The sequence below is a fragment of the Pimephales promelas genome, chromosome 6 (genome assembly GCF_988280905.1).
Source record: "Pimephales promelas chromosome 6, fPimPro1.hap1.1, whole genome shotgun sequence".
In the NCBI taxonomy this organism is placed as follows: Eukaryota; Metazoa; Chordata; class Actinopteri; order Cypriniformes; family Leuciscidae; genus Pimephales; species Pimephales promelas.
The window spans coordinates 13,201,383-13,215,691 of NC_142774.1; the positions used below are offsets into that span (position 1 = coordinate 13,201,383).

Here is a 14,309-nt window from a genome sequence, read left to right on the forward strand (position 1 = left end):
TGAAAAGGAAACAACGCGCGACACCACACGTGCAAGACCGGAGTTCTCACGTGAGACTTTTTTTTTCGACCCGGTTGTGGTACAGCTGGTGAAACAGACACGAGTGCTCCTGCCAAATTTCTACAAATTTTTCTTCCATTTATTGTGTCCAAATAGACCGAGAAGAAGCTTTTTTTGTTGAAACAATGCCATATCATGTTGATATGTGATCTATAACTCCTCCCCGAACTCCCTGCTGCTCTGTATCTTGCTCTCTCACTGGCTGCCGGTGATCGCCGATGTAGTTTTCAGTCAAAACACTTTTCACACAGCAGGATTTTGAATCGCCGACAGGTCCAGATATTTAGCATGCCAAATATCTCACGGGCGTCGGCGACTCGTCGGTGATTCTCTCAGTTCGCGTCTTTGTTCATTCACACTGCGTGATTGTCACTCGCGTGAACGAGCGCCGATTTGCCTGTGATTTCGGGCATTTGTCGGCGATTTCTCAAAACCTGTCGGCGAGCCAAAATCGTGGCTAAAATCATGCAGTCTGAACTCGGCATAAAGGGCATTAACTATGCATTGGAAGGTTCCTGTGTTGTGGACAATTAAATTCAGTGATGAAGTTATATTTGTACATGCTTTTCTTTTCTTAGCTGAACGGGTCTCAACAACATGGTGAGTGTTGAGCAGAAAGAGGAATCCGATACACATTACATTCAATTTTTCACTAGTAAAAAAACAATGCTTCATATAAATGAAACACTTATAACACTACTGAAACCCCTGCCATTACATTCATTGGGGCTCATTAAAATGAACTTAATGTGTTCATGTCTTTAAACGGGCAATTTTTAATAACCCTTTATAATCAATTAACTTTCGAAACAACCACAAACTAGTACATAAAAAGAAAGAACCTGATTCACAAACCAATGTAAAACAAAATAAATATGTGCTATTGGACGAATTTGGTATACTGCAATTTCCACTGCTGTGGCTGCTGATAGCCACTAATCAAAATCTGTGAAGCACTCGGTGCACAGGAACCCAGAGAGAAGGACTTATCGTGAAGTTGAGCTGAGTAATTGTCTCAAACTTGTACTTCCATCACTAGCACACAGAGAGCTAATCATACCTCCGTTTGCTCTGCATAGCTCTTGAGTGAGGCATGCTGGGACAGGGTTTGAATAAGAACCAATAGGGAATCTTCTCAAGGAGGCTGGATGCTGCCATGGTTACTGTACAGCAGGGCCTTGGAGACCGCCGCGTTGCTCTGGCATGGCTAATGACAGGATGTTTAAATGCTGCAGATTTGAAAGACCGACTTATGTGAACAGACCGCTCAAAACTGTGGCCAAGGGAAGGAGAGGGGGAGTAATTATTGGTATATGTTGGTTGTAATGACTGGAGGTGTCAAAGATTTATTTCCAGATGATGACACATCACTGGACTCACTAAATACAGCACAGGTCTTTTGCGTGTAATACAAATTAACTCCTCTCAGCAGCTTGTCACACATTCAAACACATCAGCCTGCCTGGCCATGCATTATTCAACAAGGCAAGGTCAATAGTTGAAAATAAACTTCTTATTTGAGAAAATGGCTCACTTAGCCGCAACCTATTCATTATAACACGGTCCTGTAAGCATCAATCAACAGACAGGCTGTTATTCACAGGCACAGGATGACCCACAGAGATCCACACTGTGCCATAATGTTATTTTAACCATATAAACCCTTTTGGGTCAACCATGTCAATAGCAGCCCAAATGATTCCGCTTTATCCACCTTATTCCTACGCTCCATGACGATTTGCACGAATTATGGGTGTAACTTCCGTTAAACCGTAAACAATCAGTGGAAGGCTCGTTCTATGAATGCAATCCGCTAAAAAAGTTGACTTTAAATATTTAGAAAAATCAACAAGGTACTTTCAACAGACCAAAAATAGCACCATAAACGCAAGTCTTTGGTTAAATATCACTGTAGTAGGCAAATATATATATCTGTATTGTATAACAAGCCTAGTCTGTCAATCAATCTCTTAAATGGCGGGACATTTTGAAACATTGGAAACTCTTTTCTTAAAAACATCCATGATTTTATAATAGTAAAATTGTAGTAACCACGTTTTTGGCGGATTTATTACTATTTAAATAACCACCGTTTTACCAAAAAAAGGCCTACCATGTTTTTTTTTTTTTTTTTTTTTTTTTGTAATTAAAACATTGGCTAATTTTCATAATGATTAACGTGACTAACTCTATCAAGTCCGTCAATAAATTGAATTCGGTTCTGTACTTGTTGATAATAATACAGCAAAGCCTATAACAGGATGACTAAAATATAAATATAGCATGATGAACCCTAGGTGTAACTGAGCTAGGTCACAGTAAATCATATTAATTTTTACTTTCTATAAATGTAGCTAAAATCAAATGGCAGCTCAAAACATATTCAATGTGTTTAATATACTAATTACATACTATACTGTTAACCTTTCCTGCTCAGCTTCCAGATCATAGTCGGTTGAGGTTTTGCATTGACCCAATAGATCATATTATGACATGTGTAAATGTAAAATTAAGTTTTAAAATAAGTTATTGTTAGTTTTTGTTTTGTGTGTGTGATTTTAGGTCACGTGGAAAGAGACACAAAACCACTTTCTCTGACCTTTACTTGGACTTTTTTCCTCCTGGTGGAATGACCGGCGCAATTCAACACATTTTCAAGAAACTGCTAAAGATCCATCTGTCACAGTCTGTCGTCCTCACCAGTGTGTCCCATCATCTGCACCACACTTCCCCGGATCCTTTTGTTTCTACTCCCGGACTCACTCCCCCAATCAGCCACCTGTTCCTCGTCCTGTCATCATCATTCTCACCTGTTTGCACCTCGTTTAGTTTGATTCCTGCTTGTATTTAGTTCTTCCTCTGTCAGTCAGTCTTTGTCGGTCAATGTTTGATGTTACTTGGTGTACCCCGTCTTCCTTACCTGTATTTACGAAATAAATGTATCTTCATCGTGATTCTGGACTCTGTCTGCTCTTCTGCCTGCACCACCCCGTGACACATCTTTTTCGTAAACACTTGCCCAATAACACTAAACCTTTGTTTAAAAAAATAAATAAATAAATAGTTGCTTCTATTGTTGTCTTAATTGGTAAGCCAATTAGGATAAAATGTAATTGTAAATGTTTGAATAATAAGTTATATTAGAGTATAAACGTATACAGCAATTGCCTTTTAATGTGGATATTTTTACATGTTCTAAATTATATAATAAGGTTGTATTTTCTATTAAACACTTATCTTGATGTTCAGAGTTTATGTTCAATTACTAATACTGTAAATGGCAGTATTCAATACTCATGCATTCAGTTAATATAACAGACATTGACTGTAAATGTTCTATTATTAAGTACTTAATTAGAGGTTGGTCAGTTGTGAAATTGGATCTGAACAAATGCAAATTTTAACAGTAAATTTAAAAACATTTGACATTTAAGAAAAATGTGTTCTTAATATATAAAATATTTATATTTTTACATAATATTAATTATGTATAAATATGAAGAGTTCAGATGCAAAAGCCTCTAAGTGCCATTTGAAATTTTCTTCTAGAATGATCATTTTTATCAAGCTTATATATTCAAGTTCAGTAATTTCACTTAAATGACAATTAATAGGTAATCTTCATTGCAATTTAAGTGAAATTACTAAACTTAAATATACAAGCTTGATAAAAATGATCATTCTAGAAGAAAATTTCAAATGGCACTTAGAGGCTTTTGCATCTGAACTCTTCATATATAAAGTATATACATGCAAATATGTGTGTGTATTTATATATACAAAATAATTATACACACTACACACACAAATATTATGTAAACACAAACTTTTATTTAGGATGCAATTAATCGCAATTAATTGTTGCCCAGCCCTAATATATATATATATATATATATATATATATATATATATATATATATATATTAGGGCTGGGCAACGATTAATCACTATCAATCGCGAATAATTGTATGAGATTTTCTTTTTTTCTACAGCAGTTTGACTGTAAAAATACAGAAATGTTTATGGTAAATATCTGGTTTTTTTTTGTTTTTTTTCCATAAAATAATTTTCGTAATAGTTTTTTATTGTAATTTGACGGTAAGTGGTTGCCAACTTTGCTGCCAGACTTCTTACCGTTATTTTACAATTTATTTATGTTTACAGTGTAGGATGCATTTTCATTTTAAGGACAAAATGTGTACGGTCAGAAAAAGCAGACAGTGGATGCGTAAGAACATAAGTGAAGCTTGCCAAGCTTGATGATGGAAAGACATCGAGAAGTTTCTGACACTGTCTGCAGAATTTTTTTCATTGACTAACTTGTCTATAATGTGTCTCAGACCACCTCTCTAAAGGTTTGAACAACCAGTTTCAAGTGTATCATTAATGCGTCTTGGTTGCATATAATGTTTTCACTAGCTATCCAATCAGTCAATGAATTTAGCAATGGGGTAAATGGGGCCTTAGTGAGTGCACAAGTGCGTGAGATACTGAGAGGGAAATTCACAAAGTATGAATAAGGAATTAAGCAAACAAGGTTATGGTGCAATCTGCCAAATAGTGCTGATTGCAATTTCACAACGCAATTCTCCTTCTTGTTAGCCATGTTCTGAGCGCTAAGTTGCAGATGATGCACCAGACTGCCATGAACTGCTGGAATTTGAGACTGTACAGCCTTACTCCGCCATTACAATCTAGGCATCACAATACAATCTAAAAGACAGAAAGATAATTTATCTATGTCCATGTGGCTTGATGCATTTCTGCTCTTCATCATCTGATTAAAATTTGATGAATTACTGTGCAAAAACTGATAAGAAATGTGGATAGTTATTAAAGCGGAAGTGGCAGAACTTTTTAATGAATTCACCCAAAATTTTACATGTGGAGAAGGAAATCATAAAAAAAAAAATATATTATTTGTGCCATAATGTGTATCTGCCAGTGAGTGCTACACAGATGTGACTGATGTTGAACCAGAGATGTCACAAAGATGGAGATATGGAGATTCTTTCCTTACAGCTGCATTGGAATCATCCCTCATCTGACAGTAACACTGTCAACAAACACACACACACACATGCAGATTACTGCTCACTGTTAACAGTCACTGTTTAAGCTGCTCCTAGATAAAAAGTCCTAGATTGTGCATATAATTGTAGCTCACTGTGTTAGAGCCTTTGTGACAAAGGGTTCGTCAAGGAGGAGAATCAATGATTAGCCAAATTATTCCAGAATGAAAAACACACTGTATTAACCATCAAATTGACAGCTCAGGCTCAGTGGAAATATGTGCCTCTACCTACATTTCTGCAAAATATACCTACTGCACTTTCCAGCTGTGATAAACACTAGATGAGATAAAATGCCAACAAATTGTACTTCCAAAACACAAATTATAATTACAGTAAGATTATTGATAATTAAAGACTAATGACAATGAATAATTTTCATGTGGTTCCTTTTATATTATGACCTCAAAACACTTTTTTTAAACTAATATATGTTGACGTTTGCATCACAAAACCAAATCCATATGGCTTTTTTGACATAGTATGCTTGCTCGGTAGCTCATATACAGCATTGCGCATGTGATGTTAAGTGCTTGAAGAGAGCCACACACCAGACATTTAATTCATGTTGCAAAAAACAGCCATTGCAATAAACGTTGCAAGATTCACGTAAAGTTTCAAATAAAGTTTAAATAGTTTTTACCGCCACTCACACGACATTCAACTTTGAGAGTGTCTCGAAAAGTGCAAAAAGCAGTGTAATATAATTTTACAGAAATGTCGCCTCAAGCACATATTTCCGGTCAGCACGGTTTTCAAATTAAATGTATAGAAAGAGTAACAGGCAATGCGTACTGGTCTTTTTTGCGCATGTTATATTCCCAGCATAGCACCACTTAAGCTTAGCTGCATATCCTGTGCAACTATAATGGATTATTTCACTTTGACCCGAAGCAAATGAGTGTCAAACAAACTTGTTTGGTAGCAGTTTAAGGCTATTTAAATGATTTAAGGTCATGTTTGTGTTTTTGAACTAGTTTTGAGCAAATAAAGCTCATACAGGGACAGCTGTTCTTGTAGAAGGTTTCAAGCAAAGGAAAGTAACTGGAGCATCAATCGCGGTGTCAGGGGAGCAAGTAGGAGCCGCTGAGGCTCTCTGGGTCCCCGGAATGTGCTTGGCTTGTGCTGCGTATAAAACTCCTATTCCTAGGTGTCTTGTTAGGGCTGCAAACATTCGCTCGGTAGAGAGAGAAACACCTATTTCTCCATGTTGCATCCCGGGAGGCTAGGACGCCATGCTAAACAAAGCTGAAGGAACAGCGGTGCGCACTATTATTTCACCCCACTAAGCTAATGATGCGTCACCATCGCCAATTCAGCCACGCAACCCCCTACACTCTGTCAGCACCCACTCTGTGACAAAACTCGCTCTGCTAACAAACCCACTTTGCCTGTTTGCGCCTTTCTTTCCATGTTGTACACGCAGGACTCATTACATTTTGTCCAACAAACCTATGTGTTCATTGAATATCCTGCAGAAAAACACCAGGAACTTCGAACAAAGGTAAGTGTAGGAGTTCCTCACATGAATGCTGAATGATGAATTCCACTTCTATACATTTTAAAGATTTACAGATGCAATGCGTCTTGAATAGGTTTGCACACACAGAAAATGCATTCATCCACACTTTAATATATAATGGAACTGTGGGATGAGTGATCAAAACCTAACTCTTCTTCAGCGGAGGTGCTATGTTTGATTTTTTTCCATCTAAAAAAAAAAAAACCCTTAAATTTGTGCCAATGTCAGGGCTAGAAATCAGTGTTGTAGTCGAGACCACCTGACTCGAGTCCGAGTAGAGACCGAGACCAGAGAGAGTCGAGTCCGAGTCGAGACCGAGACCAGTGAGGGTTGATTACCTAATTTACTTTTATTTACTTAGAGAAATCATTTTTTTATATATACTGAATTTACTTAGAGTTTAAAAAATATGATCAGTTTAGGGTAAAAAGGCCACATAGTAGGTGGTGTTAAAAGTAATTTTATTACAATTTGTCATGCGCAGTTGCGCACTAGAAAATCACCAATCACTGGGCGTGTCAATCAATTTAAAGAAATATTTTATTAACATACATTAATAATCATGAAAAATATTTTGAATTGAACTCGAGTGGACTCGGGAATAAGTCCGAGTCCTAAAAAGAAAATGTTCGAGTACGAGTCAATTCCGAGTCCAAATGCACACGAGTCCATGACAAGACCAAGACCATTAAAATATGGTCTCGAGACCGAGTCCGAGACGAGTCCGAGTCTCGAGTACTACAACACTGCTAGAAATGCTTCAACACTGGTGACACTAAATCTGTGTGCCATGTCAAGGACGACGTTTGTTTCACCTTTTCACAGGTGCCACTCTACATCCCTGAAAACCAGCCATTTTTCCGTAAATTTTCAATCATTGGCATATACAGTAGATGCTGATTTTCTAAGCTCATGCCAACATTTTTTTTTTCACTTGCTTGAGTGGATTTAACGAGCATCGCTTCTCTCTCCGAAAATTTAGTGAATGTAATTTGCCTAGAACAATTTTTTTTTACTTTTCACTCCTGCAAAGTACCTCTTGAAAGAGCACTGTGATAGGCTGATGAGGTAGCGCACCCTTTGATGATATGTTGACTAATATTGGACTTGGCAGCTCACAGTCGTCCTTGTCAACCTTGAACACCTGAAGACTTCATATCTGCAATATAAAATCAATAGGCTGCTGACAGCGCACATCATTTAAAGGGGCTGAAGGTTTTTTTGAATGGGAGATGAAAGTGTTCACATGCCAGCACCTGCCCTCCTACACTAATAAAACTATATGTGACTGTCAGCAAGAGATTTGTGATGAATTTGAGAATATTGTGTCTCAATCCCTAACACAATGTTTTAAAAGGAGACAAATGTCTATGAAAAGTGGGAAACGGTTGTGACGGAGGTGGCTTTAGAGGTTTGCGAGGAATTTTTATTGAAGCAGTCAGCGTACAGCAACACGTGTCCTTGCTAGGAACACCTTCAGCATGCTTAACCGAAGTCCCAAGAAAAGACCCGTTGGCCAAGTCTATTATATTTCACTTCATACTCCCTCGAACCATCTCTGTGTATTTCTCGCTCCTCTCAGGGGAATACATGAGCAATTCTCTTTCCCTAAAACTGTGTGTCTCTATTCAGGAGGCTGCAGCAATAAACTCCAGCCACACAGGACTGCAGTGTCAGCACTGTGTAAAGAAACACACACACACACACACACACCAGATGCCAAAGTTACTCAATACTAATAGATTACTAAAAAAAAAATTATCAAAAATAACAGTTCTATGTTTCGGGAAAATACATCATAAAAGCAAAAAGTAACATGTTTTCATGCAATGCTGTGCTGCATTTTTTTTTTTTGTGTGAGCAGCTCAAAGATTAAATGAAAAAAACACTACCACGTTGAAGCACCTATTGCTACGTGTTTCATCTCCCATCAAATTGTCTCCAAAGCAGATGTCTCAATTCAGGTAGCTGGTCACACACATGGAAGCCCAGCTGCCTCATCCTAATCCATTAGATTCACTATATTTCCGTGACTAAAAGAGGTAAAGGCTGTCTCAATCAGAATGAAAGAAACAGGCAAAAGTAGAGAGAGAATGAGTTAGGAAGAGCTAACTTCCAGACCCATCTATAATTGTTCCAGTGACTATCAACACCAAACAAACAAACTTGAAAAGGTGTTATGGAGCTGCCAGAATAATTATGGTAAAGAACCTGAGGAAAACAAAAAATGTGTTTTTTTATGAATACTCATTGGAACGGTAATAATAATAATAATAATAATAATAATGGAAACACTGTTCAAGTAATGTTTTATTAGTTGACAACTTTAGTTATCAACAACTAGAATGACCAATACTTTAACAGCATTAAGTTAATGTTCATTTCAACATTTACTAATACATTATAAAACAATAAATGTTGGATTTTCTAACATTAGTCAATGCACTGTGAACTAACATGAACAATCAATGGACAGCTGATTTTTTTTTATAACTACTGTAGGATTAACAAAGATTAATAAATAACAAATATATTGCTCATTGTTAGTTCATATTAGTTATTATATGTTAACAAATGAGAGCTACTTGTAGTGTTATCACAATGATAACACATTTTCATTTTATTGCATGATTTGTCCAGAAAAGTGTTGCATACCAGACTACACAAAAACGAGTGAAATAACCGGAGAAGAGATGCCATTGCAAGAGGAAGGGAAAGGCTATTTGAATAAATATTACAAGGGCAGATGAGTAAAAACAAGAATAATGATGTGCATGGATAAATCATTTATAACAGATACTGCAATATTCTATTAAACATAGAAATTCAATTTAAACATAGAAGTCCATTTTGATTCCATAGTAACTTTAAAATAACTATTAAATACCTTCATTTTTTAGGCTAAATTGCATTTCTTTCTTTCTTTCTTTCTTTCTTTCTTTCTTTCTTTCTTTCTTTCTTTCTTTCTTTCTTTCTTTCTTTCTTTCTTTTCTTTCTTTCTTTCTTTCTTTCTTTCAATAAAAAAATAAATAAATAAAAATACCTGAATAAAATACCAACAACACATAAATAAAAATAATCCACAGAGTGCTAAGGAGAGAATTAAACTGTGTATGCAAATGAATCTAAACTGAGTGAACGAATGAACATTAGTTCTGGAGTCAGCTTATGAGTGTGATGAAAGACAGAGAAAGTCCAGAGGAAGAATAAAAGAAAACATCAAGGTTAAAGCTCTCTGTAAGTATAGTTTTCCAAGCTACGGTGTACTAGCACCAGGACTGTGCTGATTGTGTGCGCAATTAGTTATAACAGATTTTACATACGGGTCAGGGGACACGATTAATTGTATTTTAAAAATTAATCACACTACATTAACATGTCAAATTGACAGGCCTAAAAATACACACACACACACACACACACAAAGTAGGACACAGAGACTGCTGGTATATTTTTAATTATTAAAATAAAAGTGCTAATAAAAGTGCTGATTCTCATCTTTTAGGCAGTACTGACTGTCCTCAGTATGTTTTAAAAAGCTCCGTTATATGAGTATAAAGGGAAACCTGGGAAAAAACAAACAAACAAACAAAAAAAAAAATTGAAAAAGCGAGAGCCATTAGGCCATTGACCAAACACCAGCTATTAACCCAATATGTACATGTAAACTCTTTTGAAAAGCATGTTTTGGGAATCCCTCAGAACTAGTGGGCCACTATAAAAAGACAGTTATCAAATTGAAAGCTCTAAAAAGCAATTACTCCATTGTAGATGTAGAATGACTCATAAAAGTATAACTTTAATTGCCATTAATTGCACAAGGGTGACTGCCTCTGCATGCCTAATGTTCTACTGTAAGTGCACGTGGACATGAATATTGAGGATGCGTGGAGACTTTACAATGTTTTAAAGAACTATGATGTGTAAACTGTGTAAATAGATGCTACAAAATTGTTGAGAATTTCTATTAATTTATTGTGCATTTCATGTATTGATTCATTTCTGTTAATTTAATTGGATTCATTTTTGACAGAATTATTGTTAAATGAACATTAGAACATTAACTCTCATTAAAGCACTTTGTAGTGCTCTCAATTTGTTTGAACTGACGAAGTTGAACTGAAGAAGATACTAAACAAGTCTGTCCTTCAAATATTGTACTATTACACTTTTTTTCTTGTACAACTTAGTTCTGTCAATAAAGCAGGCAATTAAAATGAAGTTTAAGAAAGCTGAGAACAGAAATCACTGACAAGCGATCAGATCATATGATGCGATTTTTTTTAATATGTATTGCAGATGTGCATACTTAAGGTTAAATTTGTTCCCCAAGTCTTAGATTACACTTAATTAAAATTACAATTAAAAAAAAAAAAACCTTTCTGTAACGATCTAACCAATTAAAGTTGATTGGCTGTGAGCTTAAATGGTAGCCATGTGTTCATTTGCATTGTACTGTACAAATGGCATTGTGTGTCATTTAAGACTATGAGAGAACACTTAAGATTGGGAATAAACTTAACAAGCACATAGACACTAAACAGATCTATTGAAAGTCTGTGGACGTAGATGTGGATAGGTAAGTCACAATATAATCATATCCAAATCAATTAGGGTGAGCAGTTTTTACACCCTCAAGTTTTAACATAGTTTTAAGATCAGAAACTTAACTTCTACTAAACTCCTTTATAAATAATTTATATATTAAAAAATATATTTCGTAAATTTACGAAACAAAGGCTTTTTATCAGCTGAAACAAAAGTGCACTGTACAGGGAATATGGTGGGCTTCCAAACGAAAGGCTGTACACACACACACACACACACACACACACACACGCACACACACACACACACAACATGAACAGATGTTTATTTATAAAGTAGCAGCAGGCAGGACATGACAGAGGTCACTACAGGCGGGGTCAGCACGAGTCCCCATGAATTATTGATACTCATCATGTCTGAATGTGTGTGAAAGAGGGAACAGCCTGGAGCGCACTATAAGCACGGAACACAAGTGACAAATTTTGACACTAACTTTTCAGCTAAAGTGTGACCCATTTCTACATGAGGAAGCGACTGGATATATATATATATATATATATATATATATATATATATATATATATATACACAAATATTTAACAAATAAATAAATAAATTAGGGCTGTGCAAAAATTAATTGCGAATAATCGAATCCAAAATAAAAGTCTGTGTTTACATAATATATTTGTGTGTGCTGTATATAATTATTTTGTATATATAAATACACACACACGCATGTATATATTTAAGAAAATGTGTTATTCATATATAAAATATTTATATAATTTAGATTATGTATTTTTATACAGAATTTAAGCTCATATAATTCTTAAATATATACATGCATGCATAGGTATTTATATATACAGCACACACAAATATAGTATGTAAACACAGACTTTAATTGCAATTAATTTCTGCACAGCCCTAAAATAAATCTTTTTTCTGTAAAAAGTTACAAGCACCAACAACAATAATAGACAACATAAATAAATTTGCCTTTGTGGTTTCCGCTTAATGCTCACAATGCTGTGTTGTCAAACAGAGATTCGCCTAATGAACAAATACAGAACATTGAGTCAATAGTGAAATAAACAAAAAAATGAGTGCTATTAATATATATATATATATATATATATATATATATATATAAATATATATATATATATATATATATATATATATATATACACGTGTATATATACAGTATATACACTAAAATTCTGTATATATATATATATATATATATATATATATATACGTATATATATATATATATATATATATACGTATATATATACAGTATATACACTAAAATTCTGTAAAAGTTATTTTTTTTCAAACCATCTGACAAATTTGAGCTCAACTACTACCTTTGTGTTTTTGTGAATCCAAGTTCAGTTCCGATCCAGCTGCTATTACCACTAATACATCTTTTAAAGTATTTATAATAATGTTCCCCTCTGACACTTTAGGCACCCTTTAGCATCAGTTAGATGACACCCTAGGATTACGTCTAACCCTTACCCTACCCCAGACCTAAACCAACCCGCATCATCTAACTGACACTTTACCTTTGGCGTCAGTTAGATGACGCCCTCGGATGAGAATGCGTCGAAATACAATAGAACGCACACAATGGACAAAGACATTGATGTGCATGTGTACATGGAGAAACAATCATTTAAAGAATTGAACATTGAAATAAACTATATATTGACTTCTAAATCCACTTTTTTAATTATCTGCAAACAATAGTTGAATGTCTTTTAGTTATCTTTTAACAATATATTGGATTTTACATCAAATATACAAATAGAGAAAATGCACTATTAATTTTATTAATTATTCAACACATCAAAACATATTTTATTGACTAAAGTAAATATGATACATGACCAGAGAATTTTTTTTGTCTCTCTCTCTCTCTGATATGAAAATCTTGGAGATTTCAGCAGTAAGAAACCGAACATAAACACAAATAGGGGAAAACATCAACTCAACTGGGCACACAGATAGCAGATGTTAGCTGTGTGCAAAGGCAAATAAAAACAGCCGGTCCACTTCAGCGAGATGTAATCTGATCCATTACTGTCCTATCTTTCAACAAAAAAACACACACATACAAGTTGTTTTCAGGCATACTCTCAGAGGAGTGAAAAAAAAAAAAAATTGCAAGCACCCTGACCAACCAGAAACCTCTTTGTTCATAAGTTTAGATACCACAAATTATAAGTTGCTGCAGCTTACGGTCTCAAATAAAGGCACGGCTGATGATTGACTCCCTGTAAAACACAGATTTGATTGGTGCCCTTTAGGATGGGTCTGAGTGCACTTTCTCTCTGTCCGATGCAGACACTTCACCTCCTCTATATTAAACCACTAGACAAGGCACACAGGGTCCCAAACTCATTTCGAATGGTATTGATCCCTTCCACAAATAAGAACCCACACCACAATTTATTTGCGTCCCCTCAGGTATCATCTGTTTAAACATTTTCCTGAATCAATCAGTGTGGGCTCTCCAGGGGGACGCCGTCTCGCACCAGTCTGGTTATTATCACCCTGTTGATGAAAGATGCGCCCGCCTGCACTGGTCTGGGAACAGCTTTTAGGAAGTTACACACTTAGGGTTCTTCAAAACATGTCTCTTTTGGGACTTTTACAGCAATTTGATTCTCCGAGTCATCCAGAAAGGACTCATCATGTTCCATCTTTTTTAAGGGTACAACTACTGTACGATAAATATCTTTTATTTCCTGCCATGAAAAAGTTACTTTGTAAAGGACTTATTATTATGCCGCGTTTTTCTTTTATTTGACTTGAAGTTTAGTTTACTTATAGCACATTCACTGTAAAAAATGATTTTTTTGGTGAAGTAAATACTAGTGAAAAAACCCAATGTAATTTACTTGAAAAAGTTAGTTCAGACAAGAATTTAAAAAACGAAGTAAATTCCATATCAGTACTTAATTCAAGCCAGTAGAAATGAAAGTGTAAATATCAACTCAATAAAATTAAGTAAAAATTACTCAACTTTTCTGATACTGGGGTTCCCATCATGCACTGGACCTTGAATAATTAATGAGGCTCATTTTTCACTGGTT

The 14,309-nt window shown here is 35.3% G+C and overlaps 1 protein-coding gene across 1 annotated transcript in view; it reads right to left on the reverse strand.

Moving 5' to 3' along the window:
- The window catches only part of tenm3 (teneurin transmembrane protein 3), a 343,805-nt gene extending 341,037 nt beyond the window's left edge, over positions 1-2,768 (reverse strand). Inside the window, exon 1 of the mRNA XM_089132127.1 lies at positions 2,660-2,768. The gene's annotated coding sequence lies outside the window, so the exon portion shown is untranslated. The remainder of the gene's footprint in view (positions 1-2,659) is intronic.
- Positions 2,769-14,309: the final 11,541 nt, after the last annotated feature.